This window comes from Haliaeetus albicilla, chromosome 1 (assembly GCF_947461875.1).
Source record: "Haliaeetus albicilla chromosome 1, bHalAlb1.1, whole genome shotgun sequence".
NCBI classification, from domain to species: domain Eukaryota; kingdom Metazoa; phylum Chordata; class Aves; order Accipitriformes; family Accipitridae; genus Haliaeetus; species Haliaeetus albicilla.
The window spans coordinates 31,736,211-31,748,771 of record NC_091483.1 but is presented as its reverse complement, the minus strand read 5'-3'; the positions used below and the strand labels follow the sequence as shown (position 1 = coordinate 31,748,771).

The 12,561-nt window shown below is 43.4% G+C and overlaps 1 protein-coding gene across 1 annotated transcript in view; it reads left to right on the top strand.

Moving 5' to 3' along the window:
• Window positions 1–1,967: 1,967 nt before the first annotated feature.
• BMPR1B (bone morphogenetic protein receptor type 1B) overlaps window positions 1,968–12,561 on the top strand; it is a 259,034-nt gene continuing 248,440 nt past the window's right edge. Inside the window, exon 1 of the mRNA XM_069784232.1 lies at window positions 1,968–2,127. The gene's annotated coding sequence lies outside the window, so the exon portion shown is untranslated. The remainder of the gene's footprint in view (window positions 2,128–12,561) is intronic.

The following is a 12,561-nucleotide window of genomic DNA, read 5'->3' as shown; positions in this document are numbered from 1 at the left end:
AGATATTTAATTATTTTTGTGCTTCAAAGGCAACCATGCTTTTCAATCTCTCAGTTCAGCAGTGTGAAGCAAAGGTGTTCATAATGCCTCTTTTCTCATTGCCAACTGTTTTACTTTATGGCACTTTTAAATTCTGTTATACCTTCCTTTTGTTCCCTTTCTATTTATTTTTATGTCTTCTCTTCCTTTTCATCCCTCTCTTTATTACTTCCTGAGGGTGCTTTTTTTTTTTTTCTCTTCAAGTTCTCTGTTTTCTAGGTTTCTCTTGCCAGTGCAGCATGGGGTAGTTATTCAGCTGTTTTCTGGAAGAGCCAGGACTTCTTTTTGTCTCGGTCTTCCCTTGTTTGTCTGCAGGAGGCAAACAGAAGAGGGAAAACAATTAAAAAGTGAAGTATCTCTGCTGAGAGGGAAACCTTAGGCTCACAATACACGGCATACCTGTGTTATAATGAGCTGTGGCTAGGATACAGGCCAAAAAAAGTGCGGAGCATGAAGTGCACAAGGACAACTTGCATACACAGATTTCACAAAATAGCAGTCCAGAAATCTTGCTGGAACAAGCTTTCTACTAGTTTTTTTCAGCATTTCCAAATTTGCCTCAGCTAGTAACAAGGTCTTATCTTTGCCTCTGCCTCTAATATTGACTGAGGCATGTGTAAAGTAAGAAAAAAACCTCACACCTACAGTGGTGGAGAGAGTATAGGTTTGGGCCTAAGAACAGAGTGAGATGCAGTGGAAGAAGCTCTCCTTTTTTGGGGCTAGTTTGCCCTCTCCTCTGTGTAGCTGCCCCAAAATACCGATGCAATATTCTGCAAATTGAATGTTCTGAGTTAAAGGGGGATAGACTTGCTTCTGTGTGTGTGAATGATAGATCAACCCCCTTGGAAAACGATGGAGAGTATTAACTCCTCTTGAGTGCGAGAAACTGAAATGATATGAGGTTAGGGTAATGTGTGCCTGTACCACCAGCGAGCATGGCCCAGTAGATTTGTGGCCTGAAACAGGTGGTGCTGAGGCCCTGGTGCTCAGGCCAATGCGTTTGAACTGGCTGCGGCCTCACCTTGTGCCCGGAGTGCCTGTTGGCCCCGAAGCGCGTTAGGTGCGCTCCCCGCATGCATTTTCTGGCTTACTGCTTGCGGTCTGTGCACTGAGGCCACAACTGCTTCAAAGTGCACTCCCGATGCACATTAAAATGCTAATGTAGTCATACCTCAAATATTCCCATTTTAAATCCCCTTCTTTCTCAGAAGTCACAAATTTTAACATGTGTTATAACGGACTAAATTGTGGCCACAGACTTCTAACGGGATAACCTGAACTGCTGGTGTTATTTTCTGTAGCCAGTCGTATAACAGGGAAGCAGTAATAAAATGATACTGAGCTTGGAAACCCTGGGCTGAAGTTTCTGTCGTGCCTGTAAGGTAGCACGGGAGGGGACGAGGCTGCCTGTGAGATGCAGCACAGGTTACAGCAGGAGTTACCTACGCTGGGGCTGTGGTGCAGCCTATGCTTTGCGATGAATTATTGCTGACGCTATAAACGCTCTACGACATAGTGGCGACCCGTTTTTCCGCGGACCGTTCCCACGCTGTCCGTTTTATCTGGAGAGGTCGTTAATTCAACCCCGGCAGCGAACTGCCCCGCTTCTCTTCCCTCTCCCCGCCTCGCCAGCCGAGCGCGGGGGGGCTCGGCCGGCTGCGGGGGAGTTCGCGGCGGCCGGTTACTTGGCTGGTGACTCCTGGCCGTGGGTAACCGGCCCGTTTAGCCCCGTCCCTGGGGCTCGGCGGTTCCCGCTGGGTGACCGAGGGTCCCCTCCGGTGGCGGCGGCGGGGGCCGGGGAGGCGGCAGCTCCGCGCCGGCCGCCCGCAGGGGGGCGGGAGGAGGCGGCGGCGGCTAATCCTCCGCTGGCTGGCCGGGTGTGCGATCACTAGTGGGAGCTGGAGAGGGCGAGAGGAGGAGGAGGGGGGGGGGAACCCCCACAACACCCAAACCACCCCAAACCCAAGTGCAGAGGCTGCGAGCCGGGCGGGAAGGGGGTGTGTGCGGGCGGCAGGCGGGGTGCGAGCGCGGCGGGAGAGGCAGCCCCGGCGAGGGCAGCCCCGCGGAGCCCGCCAGCCTCCGCAGCCGGTAAGGACGCCGGGGCCGGGCGGGGAGCGGGGCTTGCGGAGCGGGGATGCTGCTGCTGCGGCGGCGGCTGGCGGCCCGGCACCTGCGCGGCCGGGGCTGCCCGGAGCGGAGCGGGGTGCCGGGGAGTTGCCGTGCCCCGGGGCAGCCGGGGGTGGTCCCGGCTTCGTGCCCGCCTCGGCGAGGGGAGCGCCCCGAAAGCTCTCCGGCGCCAACCTGGGGCTCCGCTTACCCTGGCTGGGGTGCTCGGCGAGCCCGGCAGCGGGCTGGCTCCCGTCCCGTCCCACGCGTGGTGTCGAGCCTTTGCGTTAGGCTCTTCCTAACTTCTCGTAGCGCAAGCAGCTGCGGCGGAGTAGGTTACTTGCCCCAGCTGGGAAGGCTTCTGGGAAGTCGTTGGACCTTCTTCTCTCCTCGGTCACACGCTGCGTGTTGATGCGATCTCGTTACTTGCACGCCAGAAGCTGATTAATCTTGCACCGATTAATCTTCGGTGCTCCCAAAACGCGCTTTTAAGCCAAAACGCCAGTTTGTCGAGGTACGTCCTGTTTTGTAGCTGAGGATGACGGAGGACGCTGTGAATCTTTCGGAAGCGGTGATCTCGCACGGTGGTACGGTATTGTTAACTGAGGGGCTTTGTCGCTTGTGATGGACTGACGTGAACTCTGATTTACCAGTCAGATCATAGCACTCGATTTTCTTGGTGATGCTGTTCAGAAACATAGCGTTTGGCTACTTGATTTAAGAACCTGGTGACTGTAAATTACAGAAAGCGTTACTCTTCAGGAGGCTCTTGTAGATAAAACCAGAGGTCTGCCTAGCGTCCTGGGTCTGACAGTGCAAAAAGCGGTGCCGGGGGGGGGTAAAAATAAGGCAGACGTGTAAGGATAATTCTCCAGAAGGCACTCTCAGCATGCAATCATTTGCAGCTTGGATGCTTCCTAAGGGAGAGCTGATGTCTTTATAGCCCTCGCTGCTTTTCCCCTTCCATGAACTGCTCTGATTGCCCCTTGACCCTGTGTAAACTTTTAGCATCTGCAATGTGCTGTGGCAAGCAATTTCTTAGCTTTAACCGTACACTGTGTCAAACACCCCACCCTTTTATTTTGAACCTTCGTTTGATGGCACCTATGTCTTTCATAGAGATAGCGCATAACTGGTCCATATCCCTCTCTGTCCCATTTGTTCTTTTATAAACTTCCAGTGTTTCCTCTGTTGTCTCCTTTTCAGGCTGAAATGCTCTCTTCTGCTTCGTTTAAAGTTTACCTTAAGAGAAGGGAAATGAGCACAGGCATTGTTATTTTCTGAGAATGGATCGTTTTGAATGACAGGCATGTTAAAGTCAGGATGTTAAAAGCTACAGTCTCTGGGAATAACTCACGGAGGCAGTGTACATTAATTTGACAGAGTGTCTACCATGTGATTGCCTACAGAGGACAAAATCGCCTCTGTCTGACAACTAGCGAGAAGCTTACGGCACCACTTACTCTGGCTTTCTTTTCCTGGCAAAGGCTGCATGAGCAGGGAGTGGATTTCTTTCAGAGGTTTTTAAAAGCAATCAAAAAAACAAAGCAGCGTTTTATTATTAAAGTGATATGATGAATTCATAATCTGCTTATAAGCAGATTCTCTGGTTCATGTGTTGAAATTTTGCATTGTTATGAAACAGCTTTGCAGTTATTTCGAAATAAGGAATCCATCACAGTAAATACAACCTAAGGGCCTTGACTGTCTTCCCACAACCTACTACCCTGCTTGGCTTCAGCTGAGCTGCTCTTGATTGACACTTGTGCAATCACGAAAAAAACCCAACCCTCAGACCTTTGGAGTAGTTGTATCTGTACCCATCTGTATTTGTGTGTGTGTGTGCATCCCTGGCCTAGCAGTCCTTCTTGTGGCTCAGTATACTGAATGCTCTGGCTTCAAGTTAGCACTTAAGTACATGCTTAATTTAAGGATACAAGTGGGTCCATTTTAATTGGTGCACTTGTGTAATTAAAGTGATGCATGTGCTGGGGTCTTTGCTGCAGTGAGGCCAGAGCACTCATTGCTTTGCAGAATCAAGCCCTCAGGTCTTGAAACTCTCTTTTAAAGAGCTTTGGTTGGTAATGATGTAAACTGACAGATTCACAAAGGCTGTTCCCAGCATCTCGTCTTTCTTGCCTGTTTCTGTCATTCTTCTCTGTGTATTGTTTCCTAGAAAACAAGAGTTTCAATATGTAAGACATAGTATCTGTTGCCAGGTGCAAGGAAACAATGAGAGGAAGTCTGATGCTCAGGTGGGAAATGATGTGTTACTACTCCCAAGAAGTAAGATTAACTTTTTTTTTTTTTAGATGAATGTTTATGAGCTGCTCTGTTTCTTAACCACCACTGATCACATGCCATTGACTACAAAGCACTTACCTGGACTGTAAATCCTGTGGCGAAGGGACTGCTTTGATTTATCTTATGAACGCAATACCCGATATGCAGTGTGCTGGGGGGAGTGAAGGGGTGTCTCTGGGTCCAGCCTAAATGCTGCTGCTAACAGCCATTGCACGTAGTTTACAGCCTTCAGACAGAATATGGGATAAGCCAGAAAAGTCTCTAAAAACTTGTGACAGGTATTTTCTACTGACCTCAGGGTAGTTGCAAGGACAGAATAGCATATAAAGCCATGTGGTTACCTCGGTTGTCATTAATCTACTTAAGTTGGTGAGGATTTGCAGATGTATCAGTATGTGACTCAGATGTGCCAAAATGATCTAGATCATTATGCTGTAAATACCGCAAATATTGAACAGAAACAAATTAATTAGATCTATTGCTGCTACCCTGTAAAACTATAAAATATATCTTAGACTTATTACCATTTGAATTTTTGTTCCTTTTCAGAAGATGTGAGCGCCTATTTTTAAATTCTCGAACAAACTGAAAATGTTGCCACTGATAGGCAAAATTTGGAGGAAACTGGTTAGCAAACAGTAGTTTGGTCTAAAATTCACGTGTCAAACTGGTTTCTTCACTAGCACACGTTTTAGACCAGGCTCTTCTGATAAGCACTTTCTTCTTGCTGTTTTGTGTCTGGTTAAGGTAGCAAAAATGTAACAAGGGTTATATGATAAGGTTTTCAAAAAGTCTACAAATTGTAACATTCCGATGATATCTATGAATCGTATCATGCTTTACATCAGCAACCTTGTTCTTTTGAGTGCGTGAAAGGAGGAAAGAGTTATCTATTGCAGCTTCTATAAGGGCTGGACTTTTTTGTAGTAAGGAAATGATTTTGAGGTAACTAAAATACTTTATAAAGTAGTGTTTGATTACATTATACCAGGTTTTTCATGCATTACATTACTGAGTTTACTTTTCTCTGCTTAAAACGTCAACACCTCATCAAGCTGTAAAGAAATTCCTATGTGATCAATTATTCTTTATGATCAGTTCACGCCATGCTGTGGGCGCGCACCCAGGTGTGAGTGCTTACACAGAGGTGCGTGTATCTGCATGTCTCTGGTATACAGGCAATATGTTTAAATTGCTCTCGTACTCAGACTATGTCCAGGATTTTGATAAGAAGCAAAACTCAAAGGAACCTCTTTTCTTAGGCGTTGTGTCTCAAGGCTGGAGTCCCTGCTCCAGCCTTTCTCTTCACAGGGTCACTAATGGGGGCTGTATTCTCAGCCCAGCTGCCTGCTTTTCTGCCACTTGTCAGAGTGAATATCTTTTAGGCCTCCAAACCTATGTCAAATTTGGTTATAATTGGCCAATAGGCTCAAAACTTATTAGAGAGGGTCTGGCAGACGTGTTTATCTGCAGATAAGCACATATAAACATTTCCTTGGGAAAGCAGGCTGAAGGAGTTGTTTTCTGTTTGAGTCTGAATGTAAAGCAAGTCCTCATCTGGTGGTGCAATGGCCAGCTGGGAGGGCATTTGCATGGAAGTCATGATTACAATTTTGAGCCCTAAATAATTGGTATTTGGAGTCAGCTGTGGTGGCTTGTAGGACTGCAAATACAGGTCCACAGAGTTTTCAGACTTTGAGGAAATGGGCACAAACCACTGAATGTAATGAAGAGACTGGGGGAGCGATGTGGGTGTGGGGAGAGCATCAGTGAGCATAGGTTTCCCCCTTTACATGTTCCAGACAGTTTTTCTAGCAGTGAGTGAACTGTAGTATGTAGGGATCTGCATGTACACAGGTCTTGGGAAGTTTCTTCCCTTGAAACTGATTGTGTTACGCATTGAAAATTAATTCAGTGCTAAAGTCAAAATACATTGCTACAAACCTCTACGCTTTGACATCATTAAGCCAGAGACTGTAGTTTCACATACCAGGATGAATAAAGGCACGTGTTTGAAATGTTCATTCTTTAAAACTACCTCTTATTTCCTAACACAAACATAACCGTTGCTGTTTTTCTGAAGCAAAAGCAAATATTGTTTGGGGTTCAGAAAAATTTCACATGTAAAGCCTAAAATACAAAATGGGTTGTATATAAGACATATTTATAAAGCAGCCACTTAAAAGTTTTTAAAAGGTTAAGTTATTCAAGTCTTATTCCCTGAAGCTACAAATGTATTTGCTCATGCATAACTTCACTGAGGAATACTTACATGAATAAAATTACGCACTTGCAGGTTTGTAGAATCAAGACCGTAATTAGCTCTAGGTTAATTCCCCCCTGCTTCCTAATTAAAAACATACAGGGCAAGTAAGGATCAAATGAGACATTACCTTTGTGATTATCTTCCTTGGCAGAAATAGTTGTTCTGATAAATATTTCAATTTCAGTATAATCTGACCTTTTGCCCAGCTTGCTTTCCTTTATCCTTACTAATTTTGGCTGAGGAAAAAGAGTTGTGTTTAAAACAGACTGTGAAAAGGTGAAATGCTGAAACATGTATTTTGGGCACACGTTTATTTTAGGGGGAAAAAAAAACCCATGGTGGGTGAAATATAGATTTATTCACCTTGGATTCATAATGTGTATATGAAAAGGGTTTGGCTAGTTTGTTTTTCTCTCTTAAGTATGCAAATACAGCTTTATTTGTAACCAGATAGCTAAATACAATTTTCTTCATGTGTCTGCCAATTTCTGTCTTCCCCATTAGAAGTGATGATGAAATGACATCCACAAGCATGCATACAGTGCAGAGAGTATAGGCATACGTACAGGCTAAATCTTTCCTAGTCAGGTTTGCTTCAGAGCCTGTTGATTGTTGGGTCTGTACGTATGTGAGAAGATTTGGACACGGCAAAAAAATTCTTGCTTCTGTGCCAGATGTATTGCAAAGTCAGGACAGTGTAATGGAGATAAGGTTAATTAGCTATTTGCATTTGCTACTGAAGTTGGATGAGCAGTTTTGGTTTTTTTTTTTTCCTAACAGGGAATTTCTCTTCAGGCATAACTATCTGGTAGAGTTTGTTAAAATGAACATAGCAAGACTTTTGTAGCCTGCAGAAATATAATTAAGTGTGTGCAAGCATCATAGACTTCTTTTATTCATAGGTAAGTCTTGTAAGGTCTTGTCCTACTGGAGAATCGAAGTGGAGAAACCCTTTGAGCTGAGCAGGGTCCTGTTGCTTCAAGGAGATGCCTCAGGATCGGTCCATAATGTCTCTGTATCTTGGTTTCTGTCCTGTGGGGTGCAGACACAAGTACCCCTTATAAAGCGTTTTGAGACCCTGGGTGAAGAATGAGGTTGAGTCCAAGCTGCTGCTGTTGATGGACAGAATGAGACTTCAGTTACTCAGAAGACTGTTTTATGCTTTCATCTTTAAAAATACTAACGTGTATTGTCTTTTTCCTTTACTCACAAGCGTTCCTCGGCAGGCGTTCAGGGCTGCTACGTTCAGCACCTTGCAGCTATTATGAATGTGAAACTTTGAATCTGCGTTGTGTTTAGGGTTTCAAATACTAATATAACTTCTGTTTGGGAGATGGTAAGAAGTGCTTTGTCCTAAGATTGCTGGTGTGATTTCTATGTTCAAACTACAGTCCGCCTAGCTTGGTGGTTTTCACTGTCACGTGAAGTGAGATTCTTATGGTAGGAAAAATTCTTCCCACAGGTATTAATCTCCTTTTTCAAGTTTGCCTCGGCACAGATATAGTCACCTTACTATAGCTAAAGAGCAAAACCTTTTCCTCTAGGATTTTGGCATTAATTGGAAATGGATTGTAAACTTTGGGGGTTTATCTAGGGGTTAACTCTATTTACACAGGGCATGTGAGTTATGCTTGCCAGTGGTACATGAGCAGCAATGGCATCACATAGATGCATATTTGTATTTTATGGAAGGAACAGGGGTTTTTTTTGTCCTGACAGCTGTTGGAGCAGCAGGCAGATCCATATTTGCGTTTTTGAAGAGGAGGAGGAGTACACTTTTAACTTGAAGCTAATTAATTTTTCTCTTATAACTGCATATCACAACAGTTTAGGCTTGTCTGTTTCCTTTGTGCTTCTTCCACAAGTAAGTCAGAACCACAAAAAAACCCCCCAAACCTCCAAATAATTGCTTACAATGGGGATTATGAAGCATTGTTGGGCTGTTTGGTGTAATAGGGATGCTGCTGATTGAGGACCCACTGAAATCAATAGTTAAGTCCACTTAAAGATAACCTTCATAACTTTTTTACTCAGAAATCCATTGACAGGGAGTAATTGAGCTTCTCTGTAACTGAATTATGGAATTTCTGAGGACTGTTTCATTTTGAATGAAATTTGCTCTCCTGACAAGAACTGACGTGATGTGAACGACACACGCTCCATTTTGAACATGTGGAATTTTCTTATGACTTGTTTTTTTTAAGGTTTTGTGGAAGTTATTGGTTATTTGAGAATTAGCGCTTTAATTTAAAAAAACCCCAACACACCAAACCCAAAGCAACACAAAAAAATAGTTTCTAATCCTCTTGGTTGTAAACTTTATTCTTATTTTTTTGAGGCTTGAATCTTGAGTTGTTTGACTTTTTTTGCATGTGCATAATACCATCTGATTTACTTAACTTGGAGCTTAATTTGTGCATAAATGTTTTGCTAGCTTTCTGCAAAAGAGTAGATTTCATACTTTGTGCAGAACTAAAATTTTTCTGATTCACCTTGCCAGTTCAGGCACCATGACTTGGAATGGTGTGAAGAAATGAGATCCTGTCAAAAGGGTTTGATCTATTTTTATACTGCCCTTCTGCTCTCAAATGCTGCACATATATTTGAAATTATTAATCCCAATGTAATTTCTTTCCTTAGTAGCATTTCAGCTGTTTCTATAAACCATTCTTGGCATTTCTTTTCTCTTAATGCAAATTAATATAAACTAAAACTGTGTGACTCTACTTCTGTAAATGGCTATATTCTTACAGGTTTAATCATTGCTGCTAAATCTTTTTAGAAGTTGGTGGGGCCTTTGCATACAGGCAGGAGTTGTCTTACATGTATTGAAATGCCTTTTGAAATGTCTTTTATGCTAGTCATACCTAAATACTGGACTTGGCTCAAGGTGAAAAATAAACTGTAGATAGTCTGATTGACCAGAAGCAGTGCTGTTAAGGATAAATTAATGATTTGAAGGCTGAGTTAAGCTTTTGGAGGTGCTTTGCCATAAAATTAAGGACCTAAATGGGCAGTTGCTTTGGGAATTGTTGGAGCATTTGAGGAGAGCTTCTGTGCCTAGCTCTTCTTTTTATCCTTCTTGCTGGAAGATAGGGTCCTCAGCACTCTCAGCAGGCAGTGGGAATGTGCCTGGTCTGCATCAGTGCAAAGGCACCTGCCTTGTTTTGTCTTTTCCCCAGCTGTGGTGTGAGATAACCTCCCTCATTGTCCTCAAGCAAAGTGACGCAGTCTTCCTGGGAAGTGTGGCTCGGCTTAGCTGGCTAGCACAGAAATGAACAGTTGAAGAGGCTATCTTTCTCAGAAATGAATTTCTTTTCCCTGTGACTGCAGAATAAGCAATGCTCTCAAATGGCACTTGACAAATGTCAAGGGCTAGAGATGGAGAGTTTTTGATTTTTTGTGTGTGTGTGTGTGTGCAACTAATATCCTAAAGAATAGATGGGGGTTTTTTCATTGAAAATAGTGGAAGGTGGTACCGATGATGTAGGCTAGAGAAGATCCAAACACAGTAATACCGACAGAGGTCCTGCAAAGTTACCACATTTGGTTTTGGGCTTGTGAGTAGGTTAACTGATGGTAATGGTGTAACATGCACAGCTTAACATGTTACTAGTAGGTACACTGGTGCTAGGTGCTCAGATCTCAGCTGGACTGGAGTGAACCAATGTAGCTTCAGCACCCTGAAACAAGTCCTGTGAGTTGTCTGAAGGTAAGGCCAAAGGAGAATGCTGTCAGCCTAACCCTGGGGAGAGAAAGCACAGGAAAGGTTGCAGGGGACGGTCAGGACTCTTACTGCTTCTGCTTCCCACATCGGCTGAGGACAGAAGGGACAGGTTACTTCAGGCAGCAGCTGTCTATATGTTCTATTAATGGTTAGAGATCATAGCGAACATTGGAAAGGATTATAATAAAATCCTTGAAGGATGCGCACAGCAATTCCTGTTTTCATTCCAGGCTCTGGTGTTGACCCTTTCATTTAGTCTGCACCTTAAAGGGTACGTGTCACACCTATAACGTGGACATCATATAATGAGCAGCGTGGATCTTTTTTTATCTGCATAGTTTATTTCACTTAAACCAGTATAGGCTGAAATACCAAAATCACACTTAAATTGGCATATTGGTCCAGTGGGGGGGGGGGACAAAAAAAAAAAATCTGTCCTCTAAATAGCATTATACTGTCCCATGGAGCAGTTGCAAACCCAGATAATCCTTTCTGGGTGACCACTGACTGATCGTCACTGTTTTGGTGGTTTGTTGGCTTGATTTCAAAGCATGCATGTTCACCTCTGGTGCTTGTTAACTTCTTTGAGCAGTATGAGTGTTCAGCACCTTTAAAAATTAAATAATTACCTTTCTTATTTTGCTTGTGTAGTGCAAGTTTTAATTCAGATTTGTAAGGCCTTTGAACTATCCCGGGTGATGATCTGTCTTTTCAGAGAAAACACATGCTAAATTACAGGTGATTTTTCACTTTCTAACAGATGTTGATCCAGTTACCTGTTCTTTCAAGATGCTAGAACGGACTAAGCAGTGGCTTTTCTTTTTGCAAGGACTGGAAATTATCACCAAATAGTTGCTAGTGACTTTAAACTACATCTTAAACTGCCTGCAGTCTGTAAGCCATATCATCAAATAAGGAGAGGTGGTGGGGAATGAATAATAAATGAATGTCAGGAGTTGAGAAACTTTCTGCACAGAACCATTTTTCTTAATCTCGTTGTCCCTTCCATATTTTCCCTAAGGTATATAAGGCGAAGCGTCGGACCAGGGGCTGTATTCTTGAAAGGGCCTGTATCTGAGAGAGGTTAATAGGGTGATTTTTATCCCACCATGAGGCACTGGCAAGCGTATCGCATGGACAGATCTCTATGCTAATCTTTGCTGACTGAGGAAGGAAACCTTATGATGGTGGTGGTGGTGGCAGAACTGTGTGGTTTGGGGAGGCGGGGGGAAACAGCTCTGGGCCACAGCACAAGGGATGCATGTGTGAAGTCATTAATCTCTGGGATTTGCTGCATTTTTTTTTTATTTTTTTTTTTCCTACAGCCCACACACAGCTTTTGGCTATGGGTACGGCATTTTCCAGCAGATGGCCTATTGCACAGGAAGGCGAGGATGATGTCGGAGACTTTCTGAGTGTGCTGATGTAGTCAACCCTTTCACACATATTCTTAAATTCCGTGAGCCAGTTTCAAAGGAACCGTGTACGTGACTGTAAATTTAGGATGTCTTTGCCCTTCCTTTTATTTCTTTATTGTCCTCAGACATGGATAAAAGTATGGCTCTGACAGAATATATGGCTGGACAAGGAGGATAATTAGTGCAGGTTTGGCCACCTCCCCCCTTCCCTTCTTTTTCAAAAGCAGAAAAACAGGTTAGCTATAGAAACAGAAGAGCTGCTAAATGTTTGTTCAACTGCAAAACAAGGATCAGTTTATGCTCTTGAGAACCCTTTACCTTTTGTTAATCTATGCAGGCCAAAATTTAGATTTGTAATGAGATAAACAGCTGCATTTGCAGTTAAAACTGGTACTAACGTCCATTAAAAGACTGTTCCTTCTCTAGTTATCTGAATTCTGGATGTCAGAAAAATACACCACAGCTGATAGGATAAAATCAAAGTTTTTTTTACTGCTATAAACATGTATAATTTGGGGGATGCAAGCATAGTTTTCTTTTACGAAGAGTAGTTGTGTGCTACAATATCAGCTGTTGAGTGCGCTTTTAAAATGGAGGTGTCCACATTTAAATACAATAATTTCTTTGTGATGTCTCTTCTATAAAACTCTTAAAGGGAAAATATATCTTCAAATGAGATGGCTTTTTTTGAAATGTTTGTA